Source organism: Panthera tigris, chromosome B1, assembly GCF_018350195.1.
Source record: "Panthera tigris isolate Pti1 chromosome B1, P.tigris_Pti1_mat1.1, whole genome shotgun sequence".
Taxonomy (NCBI): Eukaryota; Metazoa; Chordata; class Mammalia; order Carnivora; family Felidae; genus Panthera; species Panthera tigris.
In genome coordinates this window covers 109029586-109046266 of record NC_056663.1, presented here as the reverse complement: position 1 = coordinate 109046266, position 16681 = coordinate 109029586, and the positions used below count along the sequence as shown (strand labels likewise).

At 36.0% G+C, this 16681-nt stretch overlaps 1 pseudogene; it reads right to left on the bottom strand.

The window, feature by feature from the left end:
- Positions 1-6745: 6745 nt before the first annotated feature.
- LOC102949614 lies at positions 6746-7467 on the bottom strand (annotated as a pseudogene).
- Between the last annotated feature and the right edge of the window lie 9214 nt (positions 7468-16681).

The window sequence follows — 16681 nt, the reverse complement described above, 5'->3', positions numbered from 1 at the left end:
CAGACCCCAATTCCTAAGAATATCTCACCTCTGACTTCTTTCGTCAGAAACACTGCCAAAACTCTGTCAAGGTGGCATTCTCTCTGTTGTAATTAGTTTGTATTGCATTATTAACAGGTTGTCTGAAGATGTTTCCAGGAGTTCAACAATGTAAACACAGGAAGTTCTTTCAAATACTGCCATGTCATGCAATAAAATATATGCAGCTATTATCACATTAAATTATGCTGAAGCAAAGTTCTGGCATAGAAAAATGTCACAATATGTTAACTAAAAATTCAAGTTACTAAAGAGTTTATTTTATCCCACTTTAGTTTAGCTTAATCTCAGTTTATATGTTTGGTTGTTTGGATAGATGGAAGATAGATACAATTCTCAAAGGACAACTTCCTAAATTTTAACTGTGATTGTCTTTGGGGGTAGAGGTATTAATTATTTCTTTACAATGTTTTTGAATTTCCCTTCTCTGAATACCTTTTATATGTGTATTAAAGGCAATGAATGCTATAAAGAGATAAAACTTTTCAATTTGCATATATTTGGGAATTAGAATGCGCATTCCAGAATCCAAAAGAAGTTTAGAATTTATAAATTCTGTGGTTTCCTCCTTGAGATTTCCTTGTTGGTGTTGTTGAAATAGGAGGGAGGAATAGTAATAACTATTATTTGCATGTTATATTTTCATGTAAGCAACGTGACATTTTTCATCTTATGGAATGAGAAAACTGGAGCACTAAATGTGGAAATAACTTTATTTCTCACTAGAAACAAGGGCCAACTCAGTTTTATACTCAAGTTTTATACAAAGGTAATAATAATAGGTAACATTTTTTGAGTTTTTACTATATGACTCACAATCCTCTGAGATAGTTTTCTACTACAGAGCCACACAGAACCTGTACTTTTAATTACTACATATTATCTTTCATATTTTTATTCATTTAATATGCCACAGTTAGATACTCATAGGTATACTTTATATTTTTCAAATGGGTAACTCTGAAAATATTTAGCTAAGTAGCTTTGGCTGCTCTTTAAGGGGAGACACTGTGGAGTAAACAAACGGACCACAGAAGTAATGTCTTCAGGGGAAAACCAGTGCATTTCCTGCTTTGATAATTCACTACACTAATTCCTAAGTGGCAGATAATACTAACCAATAAACCAATCGCTTTTCCAGAGAGATAAGTGACTCATTTTCTAAATCTATTGCTATCACCTCCTGCCACAGAGCTTTAGCTGAGCACATCTTTCTCTCTCCTTTTTGTATGTCTCGTCTTCAATTTTTTGCTTCTCCCTGGCTCTGGTACTCCCATCCTCAACTTAGTTTCATATTTCATTTCGGGGCTAACCCAGGCTAGGATCTGCAACTCTGACTAAATGGTAAGGGGGAAGTTGATAATAAAAACCTAAGCCCTCACTAGATATTTCAGTGACTAGAGGCAAGCCCTTTACCTTACTGTTCCAAGCCCAACTCATTTCCTGAGCATATTTCTGCAGTACATTCCCTGAACTTCACACCAGGCTTTCCCAACAGGCTGGCAAAGCCAGATTCCAAGTGGTCCTCGGAAAGTAAAAGAAAGTTTCACGTTCAGATGGATTCTAGCAATATCTACCGCTGCCACTTATTTGTGTCTTTGCATTCCAGTTCCCATCCCTCTACCAATCTGAGAATCCTACGAATAACCAAGGACTCCCAATGACCAAATCCAGGCAACCTGACTCACATCTCATCCTCATGAGAAGCTGTAGGAATCTGCATAGCCAATTACCTTTTTCTTGAAATGAATCTTCCTTTGACTTCCTCAATTCCAGTTCTCCTGGTTTTCCTACTGCTAAGAATTCTTCCTATAGTATTCATATTTCTGCCTTGTTCTTCTTCCTTCCCTTTTCCTTTAAATTTCCCACTGCTTTGAAGTGGATAACATTGCCAAAGCCTTTGCCTATCAGCTCCATTTAGATGACTTCTACATCATGATCCCTAGCCCCTGTAGCTCTCCAGAACTGCTCATTCTTCTCTCCCACATCATGCTTTGATGCCACAGTAGATCTTTCCAAACTCTCAATTTCTGTTAATGATACCATTTCCCTACGTGTTCCAGTTCAATCCTTGGAATAATGTTTGATCTCTTCCTTATATTTCCTATTTCCACTGTTATCACATCCTATAGATTCTGTATTCAAAATATCTGCATTAAAAATACCCATTAGGATTTAGTCCTTCCCAATTAAATGTCATCACCAAACAGGGAGTCTATTATCTTGGTGCTCAGTGACTGCAATGGTCCCCTAACTGAGTATCTCACCTACTGAGCCCTTCCTCCAAACTACCAGTCCACTTCACCAGTCTTCTGTGATGCCCATCAATCACTTCTATATTAAAAATGAAACAACGTTAAAAATTGAGAACCTAAACTACCAGGCTCATCTGCATTCCTCCCATAATAACTATTATTTATTTATGCCAAAAATTTTGTTAACTACCTTATGTATATTTACATTTTTTAATCTTTTCAAGAACTGTGAAAAGTAAGGCTTCTTATACCTATTGTACATTTAAGCAAACAAGCTTCAATTAACTGTGTGTTTGTTTTTATAAGTCCACACCCACTACAAGGCAGATAGAGCTGTCGTTTGATCGAGGTCTCTTGGATTCCAAAGCTTATTCTAAGAATTTAACATATGATGCTACAAAGATGCATAAATTAGACAATCACTGGGTACAAAATTTTTGTTTCATATGTGATCATATGTCAGAAAAATTTTAAAAATTAACCCATTGAAATCAAGATACGTACTTTCAGGATTTTTGTTGATATAGAATAAGATTAAGTACAAGGAGAAAAGACCGAAAAAAAAAGACATTGATACTTTAACCTATTTTAACTTCCTTAGTCAGATTCAAGGAATGGTCATTTCTCTGATGGCCAAGTTTTTATTTATATACAAACTGTGATTGTCATTATAAGAAGGAAAACTATCTACCACATGAAACAGTGGTAGGAGCATGCTCTGGACGATGTTGTGTGAAATGGATGCTTTCAACACATGATTATACACAAGATGTCTGCAATGAACTGAATGCTAGAGCAAGTTTGCCTCTCATTAAAATGATAGAAAGACAATGAAAAAACAGCTTCCTATTCCTCCAACTGGAGGAAAGTAAATGTCTATGAAGATGGCTCTGTGAAGACCTGAGATGCCACAGTTTATGAAAAAGCAGAGCTTTTAAACAGAACAAAATAGAACAAAAAGCTTTGGTAAGATATAAGCCACTGCCCAGAGAGGTCTTATTAACACATTAAGTGGTTCCATTCTTGTTCTTGTTTATTCTGCTGTTTCTTTCTTCCTTTCATGTCATTAAGCTGTTTTTATATAAAACCTATGAATCCTTCTTTTTACTGCCTCTCCAATTCTATGTTTACAAATTGTTCCAAAAAAAGAAAAGGCATTTATATCAAACAACACAGCTTATAGTCCAGCCTGAGGAGCTCATTATTCATGGGAAGTGAATGAAAATTAAATTCATTCTAGATGCAGTTTAAGGCAAACCCTTTTGTTCACGGAAGGATTTGTCAGCCTCTGAAACCAAGATCAATCTAGAAGTAAAAGGAAAGCACTTTCGTGTATTCAAATGTCAATTCAATATAGATTATTGCCAGAATCTTATCAGAATCTGCCAGTGATTCTTAAGACGTTATTTTCAAGCCAGTATTTATGTAACTAATTATAATATGTTGTTTTCAAGTGTCAGGAATGAGCATGATCTACCTTAAGCAAAATGGAGGCATTTATTATAAGATTTAAGAGAGCATTTTACAAAACACAATGATAGGAATAAACCTTTGTCTCAAGGAGGTTTAGTATTTAGAAGCAGAAAAACATCAAAGTGCTAGCAGTATTTTTATACCATCTCCCATTTACACTTCTTTCTGTGCTCTACTTTTTATTCTGCATGGCATAAAATGGCAAGGCAACCCCATAAGATTGTACAGGTTGCTCACTACATAAAAGTGTCCAGCCAAGAGAGTCAAAATACAATCTAGCTATGCCAGCCATGCTGTGAACCCTCAGGGCTGAGTCATCCTAGAAAGGGTGACTTTTTCTAGGTTCTAAACAATAACATATGGGCAAGTGGAGACCCCATCAAATGGCCTACACAAAGAAATTGAATATTGTTCAACCTCTAAATCCCTGGAGAAGGTATTTCAATTGAAAATGGTACCCACTCATGGTTCAATTAGCTATGATTCAGGAAGCAAGGATATATGCTTTAAAAAAATTGTGAATTGGTTAGATTTTGATGGGTAAGGCAGTTATTCACAATACCTGATTTTTGTGGGGGTTTTTTTTGTTGTTTATATTTTTTTTTTATATTTCAGACTGCCACTAACCTTTAACTCTTGCAGATCTCCTAAAAATCAATTACTTAGGAAATTTATATAAGAATGGAAATTATGCCAGGAGCAGCAGAAACAATCTCGAGTTGAGAGGAGAGTTAGTTCTTTTTTCTCTCTATATATGCATAAGTCTTTATGGATTGGCCTTGCATTTTTAGGGACTGGAGATCCATTTATTTTTTAATTAAAATATAAGGTATACTGTTGACATATATGTTTTGTATTTTCTTCCAAAATAATTTTTATCTTCCTTTTATGGTTACCAGATTTAGCAAATAAAAATACAGGGTGCCCAGTTAAATTTGAATTTCAGATAAATAATTAATAATTAATTACTTAATGTAAGTATGACCTGTGTAATATTTGCGACATAGGTAATACTAAAAAATTATTGCATGGGATATACACTAAATAATCCTTACTTATCTACAACCAATTGGAAGGCAGGTATGCTTACCACTATATCACCAATGCTGTACTGTTTGAAACAAATTGAATTGGGCATCCTTTATTTTATCTGGCTAATTTACTTCCTTTTTATTGTAAGATGAGCCCTGTAGAACTACTTTTAAACATTTCTAGATCTAAGTTTGGCAGAGGTATGAAGTCAAGGAAATAGAAACAGATGTATATCCTTACATATAAAGGACATTAAAACTTGAGTTAGTAACTTTACAGTGAAATATGATACATAATCACCTGGTCTCTATGAATAAAAGGTCTATGTTTTCTACTGTAGAAGAAAATGAAAGAAGAATATGTTGTGTTATTTTCATTGTATTATACACACACTTGATCACACAATGGAACAAGGATATTTTATACATAAAATATAACTAACTGAATAGTAATAGTCTCATCAGAAAGCTAATCTAGTTTTCAAAAGGTGAAAAAAGTCAGAGACTTCCACATACTAATATTGTCACAATTTTAAATACATTTAAAATATACATCATTTTTATTTTAAATACTTATAATAACACTAAATTAACTATATAGAATCACTGCAATTATTTATAATTTGTCATTTAAAAAATCTAATGTTGTCATTAGTCCTTCAGACCTAGCCCTACTTTTAAAAAATGTCATTAAGTGTCTGTGTTAAACTTGAAACAAAAATCAGAGTTTTGCAATGGGGTAACTATCTTATTAAGTCATATATAACTTAAAAGTTGGAATGATTATTATTTAAGTACACATAAAATGCGCTTGAGTTTAGATTTAATTAAGTAATTTCAGTAAGAGTATCATTTTTGTGAGAAATTAGAGATGGAGGCACTTGGATGGCTCAGTAGTTTGAGCATCTGACTTTGGCTCAGGTCATAATCTTGTGGTTCATGAGTTCAAGCCCCACATCAGGCTCTCTGCTGTCAGCACAGAGCCTGCTTCTGACCCTCTGTCCCCCTCTCTCTGTCCCTCCCCTGCTTCAGCTCTCTCTCTCTCTCAAAAATAAAAATAAACATTTAAAAAATAAAGAAGCAGTTAGATACCTTAGTTTTCCTTTATTACTTAAAAGTAGCACCACCATGATTATTCTGGTGATTTGACTAGCACTTTTGTTCTATGCAGTGAAGGTATACATTTTAATCTTGTTACTTTTTCATAATTCTTAAAAGGAAGATATTATGATCTAGATTTTTTTGACTAGTAGAAACTGATACTTATAAATATTTATTAACTCCTCTAAGCCATGAATATAAGTAGTCATATCTGTTCCTAAAGCCTATATGATACAAAATAATAAAAAAAAATGTACTGTATCACTAAAATATATAACCCACCCCAAAAGCAGGAAGTATTGACAATTTATCTTGGTTTCTTGATTTTTTTTTTATTACTAGTAAAGATAAGTACATGATTTTAGGAATTAATTAACACTGATATTCACAACTCTTTTTTTTTAAAGTAATGAATTATTCAGCTTGAATTGTGGTACATTGTTTCAGGGACAAAGATAATGGCCTGTCATTTTTTGGTGGAAATATTTTTGTTAAATTGTAGTAAATTTTTATCTTTGAGGAAGTCTTAGAGAATAAGCAACATGGTGATGACCACTAGAGGGCTTGAAATTTGCAATCCCTGTTAATAACACCGTAGTATTGACGGATGCTTTTTGTTTATTTGTTTGTTTGTTTTTGAGCTTAAATGCATTTTATTTTTAGACAACCTATATGACATGTTTTTCCCCCGTAAAAACAATGCCTCTTCTCCTAGTAAATCAAGCCCAAAATTAATGAAGTGCTTAAGATGGTATCAGTCCCATTTGTCTAAGTCCTGGTATTGGGTAGATGAAAAGCAGCAGTCAGTTATGATGACAGGTAATCCAAAGTTATAGCCAAATTTTGTTAACATTTTGTCATTTCTCAACCGTCCTTAAAGAAAATTGTATATGGAGTCACACTATTCTCATTGTAATCCAGCAGAGCGACCATCTGGATCCATGTTTTACCAATAAAGAATTGGCAAGTTTTAGAATTAGCAACAATGTACTTGATTTGTTCTGCATCCCTGTCATGAAAGGTTTTGCTCATTCTAGGTGCACCTGGCTGGCTCAGTCGGTTAAAGCACCGACTTCAGCTTAGGTCATGATCTCATAGTTCATTGGTTAGGGCCCCAAGTCAGGGTCTGCGCTGACATCTCAGAGTCTGGAGCCTGCTTCAGATTCTGTGTCTCCCTCTCTCTCTGCCCCTCCCCTGCTCATGCTCTGTCCCTCAAAAAAATAAATAAGTGTTAAAAAAAATAAATAAAAGGTTTTGCTCATTCTGGTCTCTGTTCTTCAAGTTTGCCTTTAATTGAGTTCATGTCATCTTTGATGTACTTCTTGTAGGCTTATTTTGTCAAGTTGGTTTTCTGCCAGTGATGGTTCATGACAATATCAACACCAGTGATAACTGTGCTTTTGCTAACTTCACTCTTGGGGTCATCAGGAGTGGCATTTTCACCAATGGACAAGTCATCAATGTTACCTACTATTCTACTGACCATCTTCCCCTCCACCTCCAGGCACAGCCCACCCGGGATTTCTCAGCATTTCATCATGGCTGATGAGGTCCTGGTAGATGATCATGATGGCGCCTGGAAAAAAAAAACAAGGACAGCACTGGTTTAACAGGAGCCAGGAACTCTTTCCAAGTGTGGTGCACTGGGAACAGTGCTGGGGTGGAGGGGATAGAGGGCAAAAAAAGATGGATAGACATTTCATTAAAGACTTCTGGTAAATTTTTAAAAGGGGAATAGGTACACTGACTCCATGGATCTCTTATGACTAATAAATGTTATTATTAAAATTAATTTTAATGTTTGTTGGAATCTTTACTCCTAACAATTGTACAATTAGGATGGTTATTGCACAATTACTATTTGATAAATTTCCCAGAGAATCTTAATGAAATTATAATATAATGTAATTGAAGTGAAATATTGGAATTAACAATAAGGTTAGGGAGAGGCCAGTAGAATACCTACTGGGAAGAGAAGCCAATAAAAGACCAGAAGAGATTGCCTGGAGAGAAGAAAAGAAAAGACAACAAAGGAGCAGAGACAACTAACCAAAAAAAAGAAAGAAAAAAATTGAATATTTTCCCCTTAGATTGGCATGCATTTGGCAATGTGAAGCCAGGCGTTGAGAAATTGGTATAAATAATAATAATTATTATAAAAGCAACATCTATTTGATTTTTACTATGTGCCAAGATTCTACTAAAACATTTATGTATATGAACTCATTAAAATATCACAAAAACCTCATGATATTTGTTCTATACTTCTTAGTCACAAATAAGGGAACAGAGCCTTTCTTCATAGATCCCTGCCCCATCCCCCCAAAAATTCAATGAAGAGTGCCACAGATACAAAACAGCTTCTTAAAGCAAACTGAGACTTAGCGTTTATTAAATTCAAGATCTAGGGCAAAGCAATGATTTCAGATGAGGAAGTATCTTTCATGAGTTTTGGGAGACCTGAGGTCGGTGCATTTAATAACATCTGATACTAGGAAGCTAAATGTCATTTAAAAATGTCTGATAATTGGAAGCTGGGAAATTGCACAAGGTCTAAAATCTTACATGGGGAACTGGGGTGAGAGAAAATGTTACTAGACTACATTGTCAGGTTGTTAGATATTTAAAGGCTTATCTTGCCATAGGTTCTTAATGGCTTTAAGTAGTGAAACAAGGCAAAACACATAGAAAACAAATACCTGATGTACCAAATATGTGTTTCGTAGCAATTTCTGGCGATGAAAGTTTTTGGTCTGATTAGTAGTGAGGAAATCCTGTATTTCAGATACTCTTTCTGAAGAGCAAAAAAAGAAGTTATGAAAGATCACGCTGCTGAACACATTGAATATTACCTGGAGAGAATACTATGTACAATTATACTATGTAAAAATTGGATGACTCCAATAAGCATAATTTGCAATATTCTCTAGGAGTATTTAGACACTTGAATGCAGGATAGATTAACACATCCAACACATAGGTGGATTTGACCAGAGTTTAGGTTTTGCCAGGAAAGATTGCTTGAGGAGAAAGGAAAAAGGAAGTTAAAGACATTTGTTGGGAAGTAATTATAGGGCAGAATCATGCAAAACAAGCTGGATAATATGACATGTTTAGACATGGAGTTATGATGAATAAAGATGAATTATAGGGTCCATGAATTGGTGGTCTTGAGCTGGCGAATTGTGAGTGGAGTACTAGAGTGAATACACTGGAAGAATAGGGGATGGCAGTCAAAGTGAGATGTTTGAAACTGAAATTCAGTTTTGGATGATGACGAGGTCTAGGTATGACATGTGGGTCATGGAGAAAGAATGGAGAAAAATATTATTGGAGCTAAGAAAACCAAAGAATTTAGAGGCCAATGTGGTAGTTGGATCATCTACTGGGGTTTTGAACCATAATGACAGGAAAAGTATTAATGAGTGAAGAGCAATGACTCAGTGATCCATAAGTGGTCTGACAAGGAGGGATACAGGATGGCACAGTATGAGAATGTATGTTTCAAAAGACATGAGAGTTTTGAAGAGAGAAAGGAGTGACCGTTTGAAAGTAGGAACAGGTTGCAGAAAGGACCCCACCTCAAGCTCCAGGCATGTATGGTACTTAAGTATGAGAGGAAAAATAAAAATAAGTTGTTCACTTAAAGGGTCCAGGAAAAGCAGTTTTTTCAGGTGCCAAATTAAATTTCAGCAAAAATCTGAAGGAAATATTTAGTGCAGAGGTTAAGGAAGGAGAGGAGTTTTCTGACGACAGGAAACAAGTTTGGGTGGAAGGGCTTGGATAGCTAAGAGTGTGGGAAATATGGTCAGATTCATGGAGGTTGGGAATAGGGTGCTGATGAGCATCTGTGTGAAATTGGGTGATCTGGGAACCTTTGACTTCTCGTGGTGATACAGGAGAGCTGGCATTGAGGCACAATGGGATTTGTTTCAGAAGTCACAGGACACCATGATTAAAGGTCATGTGGAAGTTAGTCTTGCCTACAGCTGGAGGTGGGGTGGTACAGAGGAAGTAGTCTCATTGCTGGGGCTTCAGAGCAAAGGATACCTGGAAATCTTGGGTCAAATACTGCTGGAGAAAGAGCAGCAATTCAGTGTCCTTTGCTTCCTTCCCATCAAGGGCACTCTCTACTAAGTAATTCTATTTATTAGAAACACTCCTATAGAATCTCTAAGCCCAAAAGTCCCCTGCTCTGTGAACTCTTTCCAAACTTCCACATCCCATAGTCATTTTTTCTGTAACCAAAAGAGCTTTGCATGAATAGCTTTTCGGACTTGTATGGCATTTCATTGTAATTATTCATGCATCTGTCTCTCTCAGTACAACTCCTTGACTCACAAATTGTGGCTTACTTTGTATCTGCACTGCAAAGCAGATCATATCCACCCAACTGAGTAACAAACTTAGGACATATTAAGTACCAAATAGTTTTTGAGAAGTGTATTAAAGTGGATTAAAAGAGTGCTTCATCAGTATTATTATGTACAAATAGCCATTGAGAGCTTCCCATGAGTAAGCACTGTGTCTGATCCTGACTTCGTAGGTACCCTAGTCAGCTCAGGCTACTACAATAAATATACTTCAGACTGGGTGGCTTAAACAACAGACACATTATTTCTCAGTTCTAGAAGCTGAAATTTCAAAATCAGGGTGCCAACATGGTTGGGTTTTTGGTGAAGACTCCTTCCCTAGTTCACAGATGTCCCTCTTCTCATTGTATCTTCACATGGTGAAGAGCAGAGAGAGAGAGGAAACAAGCTCTCTCTTGTGTGTTTCTTAATAAAGCACTAATCCCGTTCATGAGAGCTTTATCCTCATGACCTAATTACCCTCAAAGGCCCTGCCTCCTAATATTGAAGGTTGTGATTTTAATGTATAAACTTTGGGGAGACACAAACATTCAGTTCATAACAGTAGATGACACTGTTGTCATCTTTATGAAAGATTGCCATCTTTTGCTTACTTTATAGACAAGAAATCTGGGAAGGTTATATAGACAGGAGGATACAAAACCAGGATTTAGTCCTAGTCTGTCTGATTCTAAGGCCTTCCAGTTCTGTCAAATTGCTCTCCTGGTTTTCTTATGTTATCATCCTAAGATATAGGAGTTTAATTATTGCCGATGCAGATTTAATACTGCAGGAACATAAATAGAGGAAATAAAGGTGGCTAATTTTATTGTGATATTTACTGTTTATTAATGTGACTTAAAAAAAAACAAAAAATATCTTTCTGGAGAGTAAATCATACAAAAAGTAAAATGGCTTACATAATTCAGATTTGATCGAAACTTACTTTGGTCTATAAAACAAAATATGCAAATTATACTCTCAGAATAAGCTCAGCTCACAATATGCGAAGAACTCTAATTCCACCTAGACAGAAAGGAATATGGAAATGTCCTAGAATGTCATGAAGTTTCACTGAAATCCTGACATTGGAAATAAAATATGAAACTCTATTTGGCATTTAAATTATTTAAATTATAGTGCACTCTTTAGAAAATGGAGGCCAAATGGCTTCATGCACTTTTAACTTTGTAGTACTCACCTTCCCTAGAGTAGAATGCAGTTCTTGGGGCTTGCTCAAGCCCAAATCCCAATAGGGTCCCTGCTGTGAATCCTAAGTTGTAAACCGCACAAGAGGATCATGAAAAACACCTTCATTGACAAAAGCTTAGGTGTGTAAAGCCAAAGTAGGGGTACTCTGTCATTCTGGAGAGAGGAAGACTTGAGCCTTTCCTTAGATCTCAGAAGCAACAAAGGATCCTGTTTCTTTATTCTTATCTTCCAGAGCATTCCTAGGAGCATCAAGTTCAGTCTAGACAAATGAAAGCATTCCAACTACACAGTGATCAAAACATTCAGTTGTTGATACTGTACATGTGACAGTAACTTGACTGAACCTAGGAGACAAGTAGAAGTAACATTAGCACTAGCAAGTATTTTTTGGAACAAGAAATGGTTGTAAGAGTTGATGTCCACGAATAGGTCCTTAACAGATAAAGCATATATTTATGTAACTTGATGCAAGAGGCCAGATAAATCAGATGTTTCCATAAAAGAACTAAAGCAAATAAAACTCAAGGTCTTGAATTATGTAATGTGATGGTTCACACCCAAATAGGTGGATAATTTGCAAATCTTCACTTCATTTGATCCTTCATAGGCCTATCTTGAGGTTTATGCACAATGGAGCAGGAGTTGGTTCAGTATATAAAGGTCTGTGGAAGAGGCCAGACTGACAAAATTGGGATTTAACTCTGTGGTTCACAACCTCTGAAAGAATGTCACGTAAGTTTCATTGGTTAATCTATCTAAACTTCTGGATTCTGAAAAATCCTTTAGGTGCTCATCTGGGTTTAGCTATTTTAACACTCAACAATTCCTGTCTGGAGTAATTAAGATCAGGCAGATTCTCTGGATTCTCTGACATAACTGCTGGATACATCTCAGTAGCGTCTATCCTGTTAAGTATTTAAAAATTTGAACCAAAAACAGGAGCAAGAGTTATTAACTATTCTCAAGTAATCAAACTTATCAACTATGATCTCAGAAATCCTGTCTTTGCCTTTAACTTTCATCTGCTAACTCTATTAGCTAGAGCTTTAAGTCTTCTCCTAAAATCAACTGTCTTTCTAAGATTTGGATGCTGAGGGTATATGGTAAATTAGGAGAAGTTAAGATTTGGGGGAGACCATGTAGTAATGATACTGGATGATTTGGTAAATCAGAAAGGCAAGAGATTGTGTTCAGAGGTGTCAACTAGGAAACAGAGAGATAATACAAAAAAATGCAGAGTAACCAATATCCTTCTAAAATATTTTATTCTATTTTCAACAAAACAATGAGAATAGTCTCTATTTTCTCACCCAAGGTGCTTAGAATATCTTTTTTCTTTTCTTTACATTTTACCATGATGTTCATATAGCAAAGAAAAAGATTCTGGGGTGAGGAACATCTTGAAGGGGCAGAGGAGGAAAGCTTTACGTTGGTACTTAAAATGAGTTAAAAATTTATTTTTAACAATATTAATAAGCTTGATAACAAACAGTTATAAGAAGAAGAGAAGTTGTGTATAATAGATAAAAAATTGAAAAGGAAATACTAATACGCTGTCAAAAAATTTGAGTTTGACATGCCCAGACAAAAGTATAGCTGGTTAGGATGAGGGTGAATTCAGAGAGGGTGAAGAGTCAAATATAAGTGATTATACAAGTCCACTCCATTCCCCAACAAGATTGCTGGCTACTCCCAGAACACGCCTGCATCCACTTATTTTAGCAGCACTGCCCTTCCATATCATCATAATTTTCACTGTCTGCAGGGCCATCTAAATCAGCATATACATGTACTGTAGCATCTATCACCTAAAAAAGAAAATTAGTTTTTACAACATCTTCTGTCCATGTTACACCCCTTTATAGAAAAACTCAAGGAAGAATGATCTATATATACTCTATTTGCTAGCTTTTATTCCCTCTTGAACCCACTTCACAAGTCCTTCTTCCCTTTTCGACTAAAATTACCCTCATCAAGGCCAACTTGTGACCTTTTGTTGCTCAATCTAACAGTCTATTTTTATTCATCAAATTACTTGACCTCTCATCAGAATTTGGCACAGGTAATTCATCGATCTTGTCTTGAAGCACTGCCTTCTCTTGGATTTTAGGACAACACTCTCTCTCCTATCCCAGTCATCATTCTTTCCCTGTCTCCTCAGGTTCCTCTTCATTTCCTGAATCTCTCAATCTAGGAATCGCCCAAAGCTCAGTTTTTGGAATCCCACTGTTTTTAATTATACTCACTTCTCAAGTAATCTCAGTCTAATTTTATGATGCTAAATGATATCTATACAGAACAGATTCCCAAGTTCATGACTCCAGCCTAGACTTTTCTCTTGAACTTCTCCTGAATTTCACTTTTATATATCCAATTACCTACTTGACATATCCATATGGATATGGGTATGGATATGGATATGGATATGGATATGGAACAAACTCTTCTTGTTCCTGACCACATTCCTGATTCCCAACCCTAAACATTTGAATCTTCTCTTTTAGTAGTCTTCTCTCTAAGTCATTGTATAGTTAATGAAAATTCCATCTTTGAAGTTGTTCAAGACAAGTCTCCAAAGGCTTCCTTGCTTTTTTTTCTTTATCTCATATCCAACCCATCAGCAAATTTTTTTGGTTATCCCTCAAAATATATCCTGAGTTTGTCCACATCTCAATATCTCCATTGCTACTACTCTGGGTCAAGACACCATTAACTCTTGCCAAAATTACTGCAAGAGTCTCTAACTGGTCACCCTACTTCTGCTCTAGACACCTAAGACCTATTTTCCATCCAGCAGTTGGTGTGAATTTTAAAGAACATGTCAGATTATGTCATTTCTTTCTGCACTCAGTAAACCCCAAAGCCTTTTCTCTGACCCTCAAAGCCCTACATGATCATCCTGTGGCTACCTCTCTGCATCCAGCTGCTCCCACTCTACACTTGGTTTACTGTGCTTTAGCCATACCAGCCTTGTTTCTGTTTCCTGCCTTTGCACCTCTCATTCCCTCATAGATAACTAAAGCATGATGTTCTCACCTCATTTCCTTTTTGTCTCTGTAATCGTGCCCTATAATCGTGAGGCATTTGCATCTTTCCCAGATTCTGTCTGTCCATGAAACTGTCTAGGGTATTGGATTATAGTCCTCCCTGGCTTATTGGCTTAGAGTCTAGGCCTCAAAAGCTGATCTAGGACCTGTCTTGCAACTTATCTATCCTGACTCCAGTTAATCTCTATAACTAGTTGCCAGCCCTAGTCTTGGCACTGCCTAAGTTTGACCATTATTAAAACCAGCTATCCACTGGAGCAGTTCATCAAATTGACAGCTCAGTTCTCTGGCCTGTTTCTCCATATTGCTGTGATTGTTACTGTCCCTGTGAACTCTGATGATGAGAGGAACATCTGTAGAGGTTGTAGGAAAAACAGCAGTAAGGAATTAGACATAGAATCAGACGTGCCAGCCAGCTAGGCTTGGCTTTGTAACAGGTCTTATATGGATTCTAATCTTTCCCTAGAATTTCTTTTGCAAAATCAAGTGAATCATACTGTGCCCAAGAAATAAACTTTACTTTGACATAATTCAAAAAATACAGCTCTATTTCTTATAAATGTGATTGACAGTTCATAGCATCAGGAATTGAGCAAAAGTAGAAAATTATATTATTATTCAAGAAGGGTTTAATCAGACACAAAATTAAAGCATGATTATTCACATTAGTATTTGCAGATTATATAAACTTAGAAATAGTATAGGCCTGTGTATTGGATTGGTATTCCTAGCAATTTTAAGTTTTAAGATAATAAGCCAATTGGAAAGTCAAAATGATAATTAAAAAAAAAAACGCTGGTCAAGAAGAAAGCTTTCAAGAAATTAGACGAAAGGGATTCAGATATTTTTATGGCCAAAATACCTTGACCATGATTGTTTGAATAGCCATTTAGATGGTCTTTTCTTTTGTCTTTATTTTTTCTCTCTCCTCCCTATCAGCAAATAATGATTTGTCTGAAACATACTACTGCTTTGCTTAAAAGCACCTGTTGCCCTCCAACTTCCAAAGAATCAAGCCCCAATTTAATTGCATGACATGCAAACTCTTAACATTCATCCCTGACCACCTATCCACATCTGTACTTTTATCTGTAAAACAGGGATTCCCTAAGTGTTCTAGCAGCTCTGCTTTTCCAGCCTTTGGCTTGGATCATTTTCCCACTCAGAAATGCTGTTATCCTTCTTTCCTAGCTGGGAGAATCCAGCATACTCTTTAAGACCAAATCAAAATTCATTTCCTCCTCTTTCCCTCTACCCCTCTCCCCAAAGCCATTTTATAAATACAAAGAATAAATTGTCCTTACCTCCAGAGTAGAAAAATAATATGAAATTACATGTGATGATATGATCAAAAACACCCACTTTAAGTCCATTGGGTGTTTAACACACCAATTGTCCCTGGCAATACATTATATTTATTCAAATGTTTGCAAGGGCCAGAAACAAAGAACATTGAAGGAGTTTCTTACTTTAGAAAGCGTTCAAAAGTATTTGCAAGATGCTTTTAATTAAGAGAGTGTGTGTGTGTGTGCATGTGTGTGTATTCTTAAAGGATCTTAGACACAGCTGAAGTTTTTCAGAAGTGTCAGAGATAATGGACACATTGGTAGAACTGCACAGTTATACTATGCTTTTAAAACTGGCTGTTAATGTGAGCTGATATTGATTGCTAGTATGGTCAAAGATTAAAATAAAAAAAAACTGAGTTTCTTGAGCGGCTGGGTAGTAAATACAGCAGCCAACCCACCTTTTTTTTTTTTTTTTTATCTTGATGATTCTTATTTTATAGCCAGAGTTACAAAAAGCCAAACATTCAAATTATAGGCCTGCTTCCTGTGTGCACTGGCAGGTTCCGTTTGCCTGGCAGACAGGCCTCTGTGGCAAAATTCAGACCTCTCATGTTCTAGAAAAGGAAAATGTTGTTGATGGCTGGCCCACAGGCCCTGATTCAGAAAGAGTCTGAGTCATGATGGATACATTAGAAAATAATATTATGCCAGCATTGGAGCCATCTAATTCAAAACTGTAAAAAAAGAAGACACAAGAGCAAAAGATAGTTTTAATGACATTAGTTACCTTGGATATACTAGATGTTACATGTCAGTTGCTTTCCTTCTTCAAAGGAAAAGCCCATTAGACAAAAGCATGACAAAGGAAAGGAAATCCTGACA